The sequence below is a fragment of the Rattus norvegicus genome, chromosome 3 (assembly GCF_021556685.1).
Source record: "Rattus norvegicus strain SHRSP/BbbUtx chromosome 3, alternate assembly SHRSP_T2T, whole genome shotgun sequence".
Lineage (NCBI taxonomy): Eukaryota > Metazoa > Chordata > Mammalia > Rodentia > Muridae > Rattus > Rattus norvegicus.
In genome coordinates this window covers 64795017-64813726 of record NC_141536.1, presented here as the reverse complement: position 1 = coordinate 64813726, position 18710 = coordinate 64795017, and the positions used below count along the sequence as shown (strand labels likewise).

Here is an 18710-nt window from a genome sequence, read left to right as displayed (position 1 = left end):
CCTCCCTCTGACGGGAAGCCATGCAGTCGGAGCTATGTCCTGCCTGGCTTCTTTTCCATTCACTCCCTGCTTTTTCCTAGGCACTTTTGGGGTGTCCTGTAACTTCAATTTTTTAATTTCTGAAACTTTTTCCTCTTTCTTTGAAATAAAGGGTTTTTTTTTCTTATTTTGAATTCTTTCTTCAACTATGTCACATAGAATAAAATCATCTTGTTCTGCATGAGTGTGGGTGTATCTTAATGTTGTGTTGCTATGGCTTTTAACTACTTACTCAATTACTTTAGATAAGGTCTCTCTACATATCCCTGGCTGTCCTGAAATTCACTATGTAGATATGCAGACCGGGCTGTCCTTGAACTCACAGAAACCTCCCTGCCTCTTCCTCCCAAATACTTGGATTAAAGGTGTGTATCACCATGCCAATGTTTCAGAGCCCTTATATAGATCATAGATATATAGCTGTATTTTATGTAGGCATAATAATTAAGCTTACTATATCTTTACAAACTAATTTTCTAGAAAATTGTCCATCCTGAATTTTTACTTCATCAACATATACTTCTACAAATTCTACACCCTGCTGTATCTGGAGTCATGCTCCAGTTCTGTTCCTATCATAATACACACTGGTTCTCTATTCAATCTAGCTAGAGGTTGTCTATAATTCACTTTATAACTCAATCAGCTTTTGGCCCTTTGCATTGCTCTGCATGTTATCTTTTTAGAATTTGCATTCAGAGTGGTGTGGCCTTTGACATAATTCATCAACGCAATAGCTTCATCGGCCTCCTTTTCTCGTTATGTTGGCTACACTGTCTTTTTCTAACTTCCTTTTTGTAACTATTTTTTTAACTTTTTATTGGTTCTTTGTGGATTTCATACCGTACACCCCCCAATCCCGCTCATCTCCCCTTCCCCTCATACCTGCCCTCCCCTCCTTGCAACTTCCTCCTAACAGAGAGAAAAAATCCTGTTGTGGAAGCTGCAGTATGTCATAGTACCTCCCACAGTATACCCTTCTGTCCATAATTCCTGGCTTGCAAATGTCAATTGCAATGACTTGTTGGTGTGGTACAAGGCTTCTGGCTTCTGCTACTCTATCAATACTGGAACCTCACTGGGACCCCTCTCAGATATCCTATTGTTGCCCTGTGTCGTGGAGATTCTGTAATTTTGGATCTTTACAACCAGCCCCTTCATGAACTCCAGCATCAATGGGGTAGATGTAGGAGTGGACTAATGATTCAAAGCCCTGGATCTGGACCTGAGAGGTATCTGAGATAGCTCACTGGCTTTCCAGCTCTCATGCCCTCGGGGCCTTCTCTACTACCAAGGGCCGCTCAGGCAACCTGCTGCCCAGGCAAGGTGCAGGGTTCCCTCTCCTGAATACTGCAGATGATGAGGGACGTGGACAGTTCTCCCAGTCTCATGACCTCAGGGCCAGCTCTCCTGCCTGTCATAGATGGCAAGGGGCAAGGGTAGGAGAGGCACTCCCAGACAAGGCACGCTCCAGACTAGTTCCTGGAGAGCTCTCTCATGTTCACACCTTCGGAGCTGGCTGGCCTGCATCTTGCCACCAGAGCCAGCTCCACTGTGGTGCCCAAGTGAGGTGGAGGGCCTGCTCTCCTGAGTGCTGCATCCGGTGAGGGGACAGCTTTCCTGCTCTCATGACCCAAAAGCCAGGTCTCCCATCTGCCACAGGTGGTGAGGGGCAATGGAGAAGGAAGGTATCTCTCTCTCATCCATTCTACCACATGGCAGATGAGTAGCAAGGCCAGCCCACCCATGCTCATATCCTTGGTACCAGTTCACCTGAAGCCCTGGAAATGGGCAGGAGCTGCTCTCCCAAGTACTGCGGCTGTCTAGGGTTAGGGTCAGCTCTCCTACTCTCATACCCACCATGGCAAACACTCCCACAATGCCCAGGTGAGGGTTGGAGGCAGTTCTGCAAAGCCCTAATACATCAACAAGTCCCCAGATGGCAGCCCAGACCAAAGATGTCTGCCTGGCCTTTGGTGGTAACAGACCCCTACTGCTGCCAGGTCATGGACCCAGACATGGCCTCATGTCCATAGGCCAAGCACAGGCCAGGACCATACCATGGTCCCAGGTGATATCACTGGCTGCTTGCATCAGGCTGTAGCCTACAGTAGGGTAGTTCTGCCTCTCTTCATTGTACATACATCCTTTGGTTTCTCTTTCTCTTCCATCTCTCCACCACCTATTTGCTCCTTTTGGTGGGGTCCAAGGTCTCTGAATATCTGGGATCCTCTCAAGAGTGGTCTCCAAAATGCTATGCCCTGCTAGTGGATTATGACACCTGGGCTGGGGTCATCTTGGGCATGGTCTGCAGCCCCTTCTCAGGCTAGCTCCCTGTCTGGGCCTCATGACGCAGCTCTAGTGCTTGTTCCTCACCTGCCTGAGTGGTCCCTTGTCAGGGTCATCTGTCTTGGGCTTACTCCTGCCCAGGATAGCAGTCTCAGGCAGGTCCCGGCATGCTCCCCACCCGGGAAAGCCAGTACGGGCGAGCATGGAACAGGACTGGTGGTTATCTCAGCCTCACTTTTTTCATGTGATGTTAGCCTACTAATCATTCAGATGTTGGCAGGTCAGACGAGCAGACATAGCCTCTCTCTGCCACCTACTGACCCACATGTGGTACAGCAGCCACACCTGCACTGCCTCTAGCGACAGGGGTTTTCTAACCTCTTAAATTGGGCACTTGTTTACTTATCCCTCTATTGTTTTACTATATGTAGCTAATTTATAAGATAAGAATATTCTATTATATGTAGTTAAGGTGTAAATTCCACTTTATGGATAATTAACTTTTACCCCACAGTTTTAACACGTTTATTACATATGTTAGCTATGTATAATAGTGAATTTCATCATGACATTTTCATACATGTGTGGTATAATGTACTGATTAGACTCATTCATTACCCCCATGGGTTCCTTCCCTCTCCTGCTCATTCCTTTAATCTTCCCAGCCAGTCCCCTGCCCCCAACTTCATATCTTTAGGGGTGGGAGGGGTGATCCAATGAGTTTCATAGTGTTTCCTTGAGGAGCTTGAATGAGATGTTATTATAATCATATGGGAACCTTGCCACAGGCTTACCTCTGGAGAAAATGCCCTTCTCAGCCTTGGCAACAATTACCTAGAGCTGTTCAGGGTGAGGGGTAGCCTTGTGAGTTCTTCCTTGTTGCATCACAGGATGTTGACGGGCCCAAACTTGCAGGTTGCCGTAGCCATTTGAGTTTAAGAGGTCAATGGCCATGCCGTGCCTGGAAGACACACTTCACAATATTCAATTCCATCTTCCAGGTCTTACTTTTTTCCTGCTATCTCTTCTACAACATTCCATGAACCTTGGCAGGGGTGAGCTAGATGTCCCACTTAGGGCTCACTGCTTGCTTGTTTCCAGGATTTTGGCCAGGTAACAAGTCTCTGGAGGTACACCGCTCACTGCAGAAAAAAAAAATCTTCTCTGACCAAAGCGACAGGTGTGAGTGTGTGTGTGTGTGTGTGTGTGTGTGTGTGTGTGTGTGTGTGTGTGTGGTATGAAATGTGAACTATCGGGTGATCTCACACCACAGCCATTGTTACCAAAATTCTTGTCATAAAACATCATTTCATTTCAAACAAATACCATCGTTCATTATGTCAACATCGCTAATGTCAGTTTGTTGGCTTTAATGTCAGCTCTTTGCTGTGTAAATTCGTTATAATTTCATGGTCACGTTTCAGTCACCAAATGAAGAGGCCACCTGATTTCATGTGGATGTATGCTTATGTAATAATATAAGAACATAAGAAATTTCTAAAGGTTGGGTGTGGAGAAAGCTTATATGCTTCCTAGAATTGTTTGCTGGTGCAAGATATTCGGAACTACATAATTCCCATGCATATAGTAATCATGCAGTGAGTTCTGCAAGGCCCACACCATGGAATACCATGCAGCTATAAAACAGATGCAAGAAGATCTCACAAACTGCTCTGATGGTTTCCAGGATATTTAAAGTGGAAAACAGTGGGATGGCATAGAGGTGCCTGTGGCATGCTGCCCTCCTACATGAAATAGAGTGTAAAACCCTGCAAGAGTGCAGTAACGGGGCTAAGAATATAAAAGCTGGTGAAAGAAGCCACCAGGTATTAGATTAGTCTGCTTCTAAAACCCAGCCCCAGCAAGCTTCATACGAGCTTAGAGTTAGGATTAAAATCCACTGTGGACCCGCGGATCCCGGCCTGCAGCAGCTCTCTGCTCCCAGACCCCCTGAGAGAGAGACCCAACCACCTGGTCAGGTGGGCACTCCTGAGGCTGCAGAGCAGAAGAGACCACCAACACTGCCCACCCCTGCCCACATCCCTGGCCCAAGAGGAAACTGTATAAGGCCTCTGGGCTCCCGTGGCGGAGGGCCCAGGAGCGGCAGGACCCCTGCCTGAGACACCGCCGGAACCTGAAGGAAACAGACCAGATAAACAGTTCTCTGCACCCAAATCCCGTGGGAGGGAGAGCTAAACCTTCAGAGAGGCAGACAAGCCTGGGAAACCAGAAGAGACTGCTCTCTGCACACACATCTCGGACGCCAGAGGAAAACACCAAAGGCCATCTGGAACCCTGATGCACTGAAGCTCCCGGAAGGGGCGGCGCAGATCTTCCTGGTTGCTGCCGCCACAGAGAACCCGAGGGCAGCACCCCGAGAGCGAACTTGAGCCTCAGGACCACAGGTAAGACCAACTTTTCTGCTGCAAGTGACCTGCCTGGTGAACTCAAGACACAGGCCCACAGGAACAGCTGAAGACCTGTAGAGAGGAAAAACTACATGCCCGAAAGCAGAACACTCTGTCCCCATAACTGACTGAAAGAGAGGAAAACAGGTCTACAGCACTCCTGACACACAGGCTTATAGGACAGTCTAGCCACTGTCAGAAATAGCAGAACAAAGTAACACTAGAGATAATCTGATGGCGAGAGGCAAGCGCAGGAACCCAAGCAACAGAAACCAAGACTACATGGCATCATCAGAGCCCAATTCTCCCACCAAAACAAACATGGAATATCCAAACACACCAGAAAAGCAAGATCTAGTTTCAAAATCATATTTGATCATGATGCTGGAGGACTTCAAGAAAGACGTGAAGAACTCCCTTAGAGAACAAGTAGAAGCCTACAGAGAGGAATTGCAAAAATCCCTGAAAGAATTCCAGGAAATCATAAATAAACAAGTAGAAGCCCATAGAGAGGAGTCACAAAAATCCCTGAAAGAATTCCAGGAAAACACAATCAAACAGTTGAAGGAATTAAAAATGGAAATAGAAGCAATCAAGAAAGAACACATGGAAACAACCCTGGATATAGAAAACCAAAAGAAGAGACAAGGAGCTGTAGATACAAGCTTCACCAACAGAATACAAGAGATGGAAGAGAGAATCTCAGGAGCAGAAGATTCCATAGAAATCATTGACTCAACTGTCAAAGATAATGTAAAGCGGAAAAAGCTACTGGTCCAAAACATACAGGAAATCCAGGACTCAATGAGAAGATCAAACCTAAGGATAATAGGTATAGAAGAGAGTGAAGACTCCCAGCTCAAAGGACCAGTAAATATCTTCAACAAAATCATAGAAGAAAACTTCCCTAACCTAAAAAAAGAGCTACCCATAGACATACAAGAAGCCTACAGAACTCCAAATAGATTGGACCAGAAAAGAAACACCTCCCGTCACATAATTGTCAAAACACCAAACGCACAAAATAAAGAAAGAATATTAAAAGCAGTAAGGGAAAAAGGTCAAGTAACATATAAAGGCAGACCTATCAGAAGCACACCAGACTTTTCGCCAGAAACTATGAAGGCCAGAAGATCCTGGACTGATGTCATACAGACCCTAAGAGAACACAAATGTCAGCCCAGGTTACTGTATCCTGCAAAACTCTCAATTAACATAGATGGAGAAACCAAGATATTCCATGACAAAAACAAATTTACACAATATCTTTCTACAAATCCAGCACTACAAAGGATAATAAATGGTAAAGTCCAACATAAGGAGGCAAGCTATACCCTAGAAGAAGCAAGAAACTAATCATCTTGGCAACAAAACAAAGAGAATGAAAGCACACAAACATAACCTCACATCCAAATATGAATATAACAGGAAGCAATAATCACTATTCCTTAATATCTCTCAACATCAATGGCCTCAACTCCCCAATAAAAAGAAATAGATTAACAAACTGGATACACAACGAGGACCCTGCATTCTGCTGCCTACAGGAAACACACCTCAGAGACAAAGACAGACACTACCTCAGAGTGAAAGGCTGGAAAACAACTTTCCAAGCAAATGGTCAGAAGAAGCAAGCTGGAGTAGCCATTCTAATATCAAATAAAATCAATTTTCAACTAAAAGTCATCAAAAAAGATAAGGAAGGACACTTCATATTCATCAAAGGAAAAATCTACCAAGATGAACTCTCAATCCTAAATATCTATGCCCCAAATACAAGGGCACCTACATACGTAAAAGACACCTTACTAAAGCTCAAAACACACATTGCACCTCACACAATAATCGTGGGAGATTTCAACACCCCACTCTCATCAATGGACAGATCATGGAAACAGAAATTAAACAGAGATGTAGACAGACTAAGAGAAGTCATGAGCCAAATGGACTTAACGGATATTTATAGAACATTCTATCCTAAAGCAAAAGGATATACCTTCTTCTCAGCTCCTCATGGTACTTTCTCCAAAATTGACCATATAATTGGTCAAAAAACAGGCCTCAACAGGTACAGAAAGATAGAAATAATCCTATGCGTGCTATCAGACCACCACGGCCTAAAACTGGTCTTCAATAACAATAAGGGAAGAATGCCCACATATATGTGGAAATTGAACAATGCTCTACTCAATGATAACCTGGTCAAGGAAGAAATAAAGAAAGAAATTAAAAACTTTTTAGAATTTAATGAAAATGAAGGTACAACATACCCAAACTTATGGGACACAATGAAAGCTGTGCTAAGAGGAAAACTCATAGCGCTGAGTGCCTGCAGAAAGAAACAGGAAAGAGCATATGTCAGCAGCTTGACAGCACACCTAAAAGCTCTAGAACAAAAAGAAGCAAATACACCCAGGAGGAGTAGAAGGCAGGAAATAATCAAACTCAGAGCTGAAATCAACCAAGTAGAAACAAAAAGGACCATAGAAAGAATCAACAGAACCAAAAGTTGGTTCTTTGAGAAAATCAACAAGATAGATAAACCCTTAGCCAGACTAACGAGAGGACACAGAGAGTGCGTCCAAATTAACAAAATCAGAAATGAAAAGGGAGACATAACTACAGATTCAGAGGAAATTCAAAAAATCATCAGATCTTACTATAAAAGCCTATATTCAACAAAACTTGAAAATATACAGGAAATGGACAATTTCCTAGACAGATACCAGGTATTGAAGTTAAATCAGGAACAGATAAACCAGTTAAACAACCCCATAACTCCTGAGGAAATAGAAGCAGTCATTAAAGGTCTCCCAACCAAAAAGAGCCCAGATCCAGACGGGTTTAGTGCAGAATTCTATCAAACCTTCATAGAAGACCTCATACCAATATTATCCAAACTATTCCACAAAATTGAAACAGATGGATCATTACCGAATACCTTCTACGAAGCCACAATTACTCTTATACCTAAACCACACAAAGACACAACAAAGAAAGAGAACTTCAGACCAATTTCCCTTATGAATATCGACGCAAAAATACTCAATAAAATTCTGGCAAACCGAATTCAAGAGCACATCAAGACAATCATCCACCATGATCAAGTAGGCTTCATCCCAGGCACGCAGGGATGGTTCAATATACGGAAAACCATCAACGTGATCCATTATATAAACAAACTGAAAGAACAGAACCACATGATCATTTCATTAGATGCTGAGAAAGCATTTGACAAAATTCAACACCCCTTCATGATAAAAGTCCTGGAAAGAATAGGAATTCAAGGCCCATACCTAAACATAGTAAAAGCCATATACAGCAAACCAGTTGCTAACATTAAACTAAATGGAGAGAAACTTGAAGCAATCCCACTAAAATCAGGGACTAGACAAGGCTGCCCACTCTCTCCCTACTTATTCAATATAGCTCTTGAAGTTCTAGCCAGAGCAATCAGACAACAAAAGGAGATCAAGGGGATACAGATCGGAAAAGAAGAGGTCAAAATATCACTATTTGCAGATGATATGATAGTATATTTAAGTGATCCCAAAAGTTCCACCAGAGAACTACTAAACCTGATAAACACCTTCAGCAAAGTGGCTGGGTATAAAATTAACTCAAATAAATCAGTTGCCTTCCTCTATACAAAAGAGAAACAAGCCGAGAAAGAAATTAGGGAAACGACACCCTTCATAATAGACCCAAATAATATAAAGTACCTCGGTGTGACTTTAACCAAACAAGTAAAAGATCTGTACAATAAGAACTTCAAGACACTGAGGAAAGAAATTGAAGAAGACCTCAGAAGATGGAAAGATCTCCCATGCTCATGGATTGGCAGGATTAATATAGTAAAAGTGGCCATTTTACCAAAAGCAATCTACAGATTCAATGCAATCCCCATCAAAATACCAATCCAATTCTTCAAAGAGTTAGACAGAACAATTTGCAAATTCATCTGGAATAACAAAAAACCCAGGATAGCTAAAGCTATCCTCAACAATAAAGGACGTCAGGGGGAATCACTATCCCTGAACTCAAGCAGTATTACAGAGCAATAGTGATAAAAACTGCATGGTATTGGTACAGAGACAGACAGATAGACCAATGGAATAGAATTGAAGACCCAGAAATGAACCCACACACCTATGGTCACTTGATTTTTGACAAAGGAGCCAAAACCATCCAATGGAAAAAAGATAGCATTTTCAGCAAATGGTGCTGGTTCAACTGGAGGTCAGCATGTAGAAGAATGCAGATCGATCCATGCTTATCACCCTGTACAAAGCTTAAGTCCAAGTGGATCAAGGACCTCCACATCAAACCAGACACACTCAAACTAATAGAAGAAAAACTATGGAAGCATCTGGAACACATGGGCACTGGAAAAAATTTCCTGAACAAAACACCAATGGCTTATGCTCTAAGATCAAGAATCGACAAATGGGATCTCATAAAACTGCAAAGCTTCTGTAAGGCAAAGGACACTGTGGTTAGGACAAAACGGCAACCAACAGATTGGGAAAAGATCTTTACCAGTCCTACAACAGATAGAGGCCTTATATCCAAAATATACAAAGAACTCAAGAAGTTAGACCACAGGGAAACAAATAACCCTATTAAAAAATGGGGTTCAGAAAAGAATTCACAGCTGAGGAATGCCGAATGGCTGAGAAACACCTAAAGAAATGTTCAACATCTTTAGTCATAAGGGAAATGCAAATCAAAACAACCCTGAGATTCCACCTCATACCAGTCAGAATGGCTAAGATCAAACACTCTGGCAACAGCAGATGCTGAAAGTATGTGGAGAAAGAGGAACACTCCTCCATTGTTGGTGGGATTGCAGACTGGTACAACCATTCTGGAAATCAGTGTGGAAGTTCCTCAGAAAATTGGACAATGAACTGCCTGAGGATCCAGCCGTACCTCTCTTGGGCATATACCCAAAAGATGCCCCAACATATAAAAAAGACACGTGCTTCACTATGTTCATCGCAGCCTTATTTATAATAGCCAGAAGCTGGAAAGAACCCAGATGCCCTTCAACAGAGGAATGGATACAGAAAATGTGGTACATCTACACAATGGAATATTACTCAGCTATCAAAAACAACGAGTTTATGAAATTCGTAGGCAAATGGTTGGAACTGGAAAATATCATCCTGAGTGAGCCAACCCAATCACAGAAAGACATACATGGTATGCACTCACTGATAAGTGGCTATTAGCCCAAATGCTTGAATTACCCTAGATCCCTAGAACAAACGAAACTCAAGACGGATGATCAAAATGTGAATGCTTCACTCCTTCTTTAAATGAGGAAAAAGAATACCCTTGGCAGGGAAGGGAGAGGCAAAGATTAAAACAGAGACTGAAGGAACACCCATTCAGAGCCTGCCCCACATGTGGCCCATACATATACAGCCACCCAATTAGACAAGATGGATGAAGCAAAGAAGTGCAGACTGACAGGAGCCGGATGTAGATCGCTCCTGAGAGACACAGCCAGAATACAGCAAATACAGAGGCGAATGCCAGCAGCAAACCACTGAACTGAGAATAGGACCCCCGGTTGAAGGAATCAGAGAAAGAACTGGAAGAGCTTGAAGGGGCTCGAGACCCCATATGTACAACAATGCCAAGCAACCAGAGCTTCCAGGGACTAAGCCACTACCTAAAGACTATACATGGACTGACCCTGGACTCTGACCTCATAGGTAGCAATGAATATCCTAGTAAGAGCACCAGTGGAAGGGGAAGCCCTGGGTCCTGCTAAGACTGAACCCCCAGTGAACTAGACTGGTGGGGGGAGGGCGGCAATGGGGGGAGGGTTGGGAGGGGAACACCCATAAGGAAGGGGAGGGGGGAGGGGGATGTTTGCCCGGAAACCGGGAAAGGGAATAACACTCAAAATGTATATAAGAAATACTCAAGTTAATAAAAAAAAAAAGAAACGTAAATAAAGAAATATATCTAATAAAAAATAAAATTAAAAAAAAAACAAAAAACAAGAAAAAAAACTATTCTAATAATATATTGCACAAACAAATAAAAAAAAAATCCACTGTGAACATTGAAGTAAATAACTCTAGCTTGTACTTCTAGGACAGGGACAGTAATTTCCAGTGTCCTCTTCAATAGCCAAACACAGGAAAATACTATCAGAAGTAAGGAGACATGGACACACCCTTGTCCTAATTGTCCACTTACCTTCACTACCCAACCTCCCCAGCTCCTACCTGCGGATAAAAAGAATAAGGGACAGTCATAAGTTGGATTATACCCGGTTTGGGGATTTAGCTCAGTGGTAGAGCGCTTGCCTAGCAAGTGCAAGGCCCTGGGTTCGGTCCGCAGCTCGGAAAAAAAGAAAAAAAAAAGAAGAAAAAAGTTGGATTATATCCAAATGTGAAGACCCTTCACATCACTGAACAAGTTTAAGAAACAAGATCTACCAATCTATGCCCTGTATTTCTTTCTCGCAATTGACCACAGCAGTTATTTAGTAAATATGTATAACTGCTTGAATTGTGAGTTTTCATTCATAAAGAACATCCAGCTGCATGCAGAGGGTAGAAAAGTGTTAGAAAAAAACAGAAAATGGTGAGTATTTGTGAAGAGGTTACTCAATGCATAGATGGGCTGTTCTGATAAGGACTTTGTTCGACATCCTGTGAGCAACTAAAAGCTATTAGACATGACTTAAAGCATTGTCAGTGTCAAATTAAAAGTGGCTTTAGATTGTCCTCCTTTTTTAGCCATCTGTCTTGCTTTAACTTTCCCAGTGGTTGTTATAAAAGTTTTCCCTCACTGACTTTGCCTGAATCAGAAAGCATTTAGAGGGCTTTCCTTATCGTTACTTAGATTCAATTAACGGAACTGAACAAATGCAACAGTATTTTAAAAAGAATCTCCTTAAGCTTTTGTCAAGCCTTTTTTATTTCCTGAATCCAACCATATTCTATTAAAAACCCTTACTTCCTCAAAGACAGTGAGTGAACTCCTGCACATCTGAAAATTATACAGAAGTCACTAGAGGTCCCATTGAGATGTGATTAAGTACAAAAAAGACTTGTGTAGCAAAGACACCTTACAAGTTTAGTGTCTACCATGGAAAACATTATTTAGCTGGGATCTGCTAAGAGAAAACAAACCTAGTATTAATCATGTATTATTTATGTAAGTTTCAAAGGACTGCACCAATAGGAAAAGTTTGATCAAGGAGTATCCAAGAAGGTCCATGAAGGCTGGACACAAGAGGCTGGTAACAGTATATGTCTTGTAGAGCTCCAGTAACAAAATTTGGATTTATAACTTATTTCTATCAGTTATATAACTTGAAAAATTGATATTTATAACATTAAGTGTCTATGTTTCTAAAACAGCAATAAAATTATTGGTGTAGATTGTTGTAAAGACTAAGTGAATCATGTATCAGAATTAATGTATCAGATAATGAAAAAATATTTAGTAGAACAAACAGCTCAGTTAACAGTAATGTGTATTATTATTTCCCAACAGACATATTGAATGGGCTCTATTAAATTATCTGGAACTTGTGTCAGCTTTAGCAGTTCTTGGGTCTCTCCAGGATTTTCTTGTAATGGAAGAAAGTCTTCAGAAGCAAGGAAAACAAATTCACAGTCCTAATCCCATGTCTCTGGGCAAGCCATTTTATTTCTTACCACGTGTTCTTCAGCTTCTAAGAAGGAAGCATGACCAATTCTGAAGTTCATGTGGATTGGACAGGAAAATTAGCATGGATCCAAGCTGCCATGGAAACTTGGACAAACCTTTCCAGGCTGCAATTGTAGACTAATACCTTATAGAGTGAGAATATTGTTAAGTCAAAAAAATTATTTGTTGCATCAAAAGCTGATTTAAAGATTCCTTTTCAGGGACTGGAGAGGTAGCTCAGTGTTTAGGGGCAATATCTACTCATTCAGAGGACCACATTCAGGCCCCAGGACCCACACTGGTTCAAAATGGGGCTCACAATCATCTGTAATTTAGCTACAGGGGTTTCAACACCCTTTTCGGGCCTCCATAGGAACATACACATAGGTAGTACTCGTACAGACAAGGAGACATACACCACATATACATAAAACAAAAATAAATCTTTTAAAAAGATTGCTTTTCCATAATCAAAAAAAGGAAACATGGGAAGGTGCGTTTAAAAACATCAAAAATGCATTGTATGCACACGTGCAATTCTCAAAGAATAAATGGAAAATTAAAATAAAAATTAATGTATCAGACAAGTATATCGACAGCCAGCTCTGCCATTAACATTGTTCCCTGGAGCAAGTAAATAACCACACTGAACTTTAGTTTGCAAACGAGTGAAATGGGAAGAGTAATTATAGGTGTGGTTCTGCTATGCCACGTTGTATTTACCTCACATGGAGTGTAGGACATTTGGTTTTGTTTTGTTGTTTTGTTTTAGGGATTAAAGGTTTGTGGCAACCCTATGTTGAGGAAGTCTTTTGGCAACATTTTCCCAAATGTATGTCTTTATTTCACATTTTTGTAACAGTTGCAATTTTTTTACTTACTTCACCTGTTACATCTTTTCTGGTGTCTTATGATTAGTGATTTTTGATGTTAATATTATAATTGTTTGGGGGAACCATGAACTGCACATATATAATGCAGCACACTCAACTGATAAATGTGTGCGCTCTGACTACCCATCCAATGTGTCATTTTTCAGTGTCTTTCCCTCCCTTTGGGTCTCTCTATTCTCAAAGACATGACAATGTTGAAATTAGTCCAATTAATAACATTGTAACAACCCCTTAACTGAGTGGAAAAAAATAGTTCATTTCTCAATTTAAATCAAAGTTTAAAATGACTAAGCTTAGTGAGGAAAGCATGTGGAAAGCCATGGTAGTTTGAAAGTTAGGCCTCCATACAAGTTAACCAAATGAGGGACACAAAGGGGGAAAATCTTGAAGGGAATTAAGCGTGCTGGTCCAGTAAACAAAGGAATGAGCAGAACACATAACAACTCCGTGCTATCATAGAAAACTTTGTGGTCTGGACAGAAGATCAAACCAGATACAACATTCCCTCAAACCCAAACCTAATCCAGAGCAAGATTCTAGGCTGAGAAAGGGGAGGCAGACTGGTAATGCAGTTTCCAGGACAGCTCCAGAAAAGCAACTCCCAGATGCTCCTAGCTTCTCTCACAGACACAGGTGCTTCTACTGGACCTGTTTCTTCTGATCTATCCTCAGATGGTTCCACAGACCCTGGACAGCAAGGGAACAGTCAAAGTCTTTAAGACTAGACCAACATCCCCATACCCATTTTCATAGATTTTCTAGAGGCACATCTCCCCAAAGTCAGCAGGAAGTAGCTAATGATCATGACGACCATATCCCTGCTCCCCCATCACTTCATTCTAATTTTTTCCTTTTTTAATTAAACCAAAATGGGGGAATGTTGGTGTTTAGTCTAGGCTCTGCCCCACAGTTGCCTGGCAACATCCAGGTCTGCCTGACTCACTATAAAAGGGGCTGCTTGTCCCCTCCTCTCTTGCTCTCTTGCTCTTGCTCTGTCCTCTTCCTCCTGTTTCCCCTCTCTCTCCATTCCCTTCCCCCTTTCTCTCCACGTGCTCATGGCCAGCCTCTATTCCTCTATTCTCTATCTATCTATCTATCTATCTATCTATCTATCTATCTATCTATCTATCTATCTGCCTTTCTGTCTCTACTCCCTCAGCTCCCCTCCCTATGCCCTGAACAAACTCTATTCTATATGAGAGAGAGAGAGAGAACACTCTATGACGTGCAAGGGCAAGATATCCATGTGCCTGTGCCTGTGCCTGTGCCTGTGCCTGTGCCTGTGCCTGTGCCTGTGCCTGTGCCTGTGCCTGTGCCTGTGCCTGTGCCTGTGCCTGTGCCTGTGCCTGTGCCTGTGCCTGTGCCTGTCTAAACATTGCAACAAGTTACCCAAGGGATTTGGCTGTGACTATTGGTAGTGGCCACATGAAGCCACAGTGTAGACAAAGCCATTTCATATGAAGAAAGAATGCCACTTATAATGTTTGTAGCTCAGGTGGAAAATCCATGGCTGGATTCAAACCTTCGAAGGACTTTCTTATTAAATTGACTTTAAGTGGAGTCAGTGCTCATCTACCAGTCAAAAGATCCTAAGGTCCTTTAGAATTATAGTAAATCCACTCTGCCCATAAATGAGACTGAGACTGGTTGGTGGTACATATATTCCTGATATGAATCAATGAATATTTTCTCTGGATTTACAAATCACCAAATGCTCAAATAAGGTTCATTCATATTTTAATGTGCCTTAATCATTTAATATCAATGATGTTTATTATATCAGTATGTAAATAAAGTGTGTGTGTGTGTGCGTGTGCACGTGTGTGTGTGTGTGTGTGTGTGTGTGTAATTGTTATCAAAGTAGAAGGTAAATGATGTTACTCTCTAATATTAATTTAAGGCCAATTTTCTATAGCATGGTGGACTATGATTGCTAATTAAAGTCACTTTGGTTAAATGAATGATACCTCGAAATTTAACCAAAAACTGCTATTGAGCTAGGAAGCCATAGTCATTAACTTGCACTGTGGGCTCCTACCAAATGAGTGACTAAATGAAATAACCTGATTTTCTTTTTCTCCTCCTTTCCTTGAGTATTGCAGTGTGGGTCACGATGAATAACCACAATAAATGATCACCACATAACCGCTAGTCCTCATTAATAAAACGCTATTCCTTATTGCACAAAGCTACACCTGTAACTTCCAGGGAGGTAGAGGAAAGAGTGGCATTCAGTTTGAGCTAACCTCAACTCTCAAAAGTAATCAAAAGAAGATGTTGTTGAACATACAAGGAAAGCTTTATATCTGGAGAAACAACCCACATCATCCACAAATAAGATTCATCCACATCATTTAGTCCTCAAAGAAATTCAGATATACAGAGGTATGCTGAATATAACAGAGGCCCGAAATAGGAATTTCAAATATAATATTTAATCTCCAAACATTTTTAAACAAAAAGTACATATACATGAAATATAGTCATCGCTATAAATATTTTTGTTTTAGAAGTAATATATATCTATATAGTTATATAGTGTTTTATAGTATTGATTTGTCCATGTTCCTTAAGAGATATAAAATGCTAAGAAATGAATTGAGAAAAAGCATATGGTTTCTCTAAAGACTTTGGGTCTTGTTAAATTATTAAAGATGGGTTTTAAAATAGTTTCAAGGTGCTGGGGCAAGAGTACTGACTGCTCTTCCAGAGAACACAGATTCAATCCCAGTACCCATATAAACATCTGTAAGTTTGTCTCAGGGGATCCAGTGCCCTCTCCTGACCCCCAAGGGCATGTCACATACATGGTGCACAAGCATAAATACAGGGAAAACACCAATACACACAAAATAATAAAAGAAATATAATAGACGGGGTTGGGGATTTAGCTCAGTAGTAGAGCGCTTGCCTAGCAAGCGCAAGGCCCTGGGTTCGGACCCCAGCTCCAAAAAAAAAAGAAAAAAAAAGGAATATAACAGACATTAAACAAAATAATTAAAAAATAAAAAGAAATAGATTCGAGTGACTAATTTAAAACACATTGCACAGTAGAAAACAAAGCTACGAGGTGTTTAACTTAAAACAGAGAAACAGCAGAGTGCTGAAACCTTAGCTATTTCAGAAACACTACTGAACTGGGGATGAGAGCATTGTGCGAGCAAACTGCACTATTGGTCCTTATTTGTTTCCCTTGCTGAAGCCCTTGGGCAGGGGCAGATAGGACAGGAGTGGAAGGGTTAATGTCACCTGGAAAAGGAACTCAGTCCGCATGAATGTCAGACAAGAAAAAAAAAAAAAAAAAGCAAAATTGTGGAGACTTGATTTGTGGTGCTAGTCCTTATGTGTCTCAATGTTTGTTTGGATTTTTTTTCTCAAAGATATTTCTTCATTAATGACTTCATTAGTACCTGGAAACCCTGCCGTTAAATAAAGAGCTTTTAATAGGGGGGAGGGGGCCCATTAAATCTAATAGGAAAATTGTTTCACCTCAATGCAATATACCTAATTTTCACAGTCAGACAGAAAATGAACCAGTTTGTATTAGCAATAAACAGCAAATTTTGAAAAGCAAACACATACCACCTGTACTTAATAACATTCATACAACAGTATTTAAATTGCTGGAACTTTTTTAACTAATCGTTCAAATTTGGGGGCTCGTGATTATTTTTTCAATTAGACTTCACTTGAAAACAAAAATCATATCACAGGAAAACACCTTCTCAACAAGATACAGGCATAGTGAGTGGGGGCAGGACGGACTGACGACTCCGAAGACACTACGTATTCCTCTTCCTTACTTAGACTATGCACACAAATAAAAGGCTGTGTGCTCACCCACACCGACAGGTAGCCAGCGGCTGCACCCCAGAAGTATTGCTCCAAGCGCTGTCACACTTGCTGCATAGCTTCCACGTGGCCGTCCCAAGTAGCCTTGCCGTATTTGGTGTGCTCTCATCAAGGCCTGAAGAACAGCTCACCTGGTGAGCAAACATCACCAAAACCACCATGTCGACTCCCAAATTACCATCTGTTTGACCCACAAAGATGTTTGCAAACACCACTGATAATGATTATCAATCACCAAATCACATGGACACTACCCTGCCAATCCATCCAGAACCACTGCCATGAATCAGCCCAGCACTGTAGCGCATCCTCTGACCTATCTACAGAAAATTCTCCCTACCACTCCAGGCATAAAACTGGGAGAGGTTACTGTCCTCTCATATATGTGGATAAGGACTCTGAAAACATGGGGGAAACTCAAGGAAACATAAAACCTCCAAAAGTTAATCGAATTTATCTTAGACTCCCCACCAAAAAAAATTTTATGAAATGCTTGAGAAGGAAGGAAACGGTGAATCTATGAAAGCATAGGGGAGTGTAATACAATTCTCTAGAATAGTTTGTGAGGATAATTCTAGATGAAAAATCAACAAACACTAAAATTATAAACACAGGAAATTTTAATTAGAAGAATTAAATGACACATAGTCCCAGAACTTGATTTTTGACTCTTACTAAGAGTGTGCATGTTGTGTGAAATAATAAAAAGGGCACCATCCCACACTAAGCGACAGGGCACCGGCAGGCCTGGCCTGTTCTTACCTCCACAGACTCTGAACTGGAGCTCCGAAATCTCTCCACCCCACTCGCTTAGTTCCCAAGGCGGGTCACTGCCACACCAGCCCCACACATCCAAACTCACACACAGCTAGCTGGGGTGCACTTCTCGCAAACCCACGCTTTGCCTCCGTTCCTTTCTCTCTGGAACCCAGCTGAGTCACCACGTGAAGAAAAACACCACCCAAACTTAGTTTAGCATCAACAGGTAACACAAGCGTTGGGCTCAGCAACTAGCATCCTAATTTGTAAGCCATTCTAAGTTAAATCCTCCAGTAGCAGATCCCAACGGATCCACCACCTGAACCAGCGGCCTCCCCTACTTCCATTTTCTGGCCTCCACCTGTCCCCCTTCCAAAAGCAAGTCCTTTTTTCTCCCTCCCCTCTTCCGCTAACCAATGCGGAAGTCCCACCTACTCCTCGCCCAGTGATTGGTCCCCTGAAATCTTTATTCGTTAGGGGACATTCTTCCACATGTGCACCTTACCTGGCCTGCAATTAGAAGGTTGCACCATTGCAGAGTTCAACTCTATGGCATCTTGGGAGATAGCAGGATTCAATGACTTTCACGTCTTTGAAATGGGAAAGACTGAGGCTTGTATTTTTCACATGTAAGTCAGGAAAATCATTAGAAATCCTCTTGGCTGGATCTATATTCACATCCTTCCTTGAGGACCCAAACAAGAATTCAGTTCGTTGCTTGGATGTCTCTAATGACAGAGAACTGAGGAGCTAGCACCATTCAGCTCAATGATGTCCATAAAACACAGGC

General features: G+C 41.7%; 1 protein-coding gene and 1 pseudogene across 2 annotated transcripts in view; both read right to left on the bottom strand.

The window, feature by feature from the left end:
* The window catches only part of Dusp19 (dual specificity phosphatase 19), a 123285-nt gene that overhangs the window by 26727 nt on the left and 77848 nt on the right, over window positions 1-18710 (bottom strand). The gene's annotated exons all lie outside the window — the stretch shown is intronic.
* Window positions 2575-2695, bottom strand: LOC120102070 (small nucleolar RNA SNORA17; annotated as a pseudogene).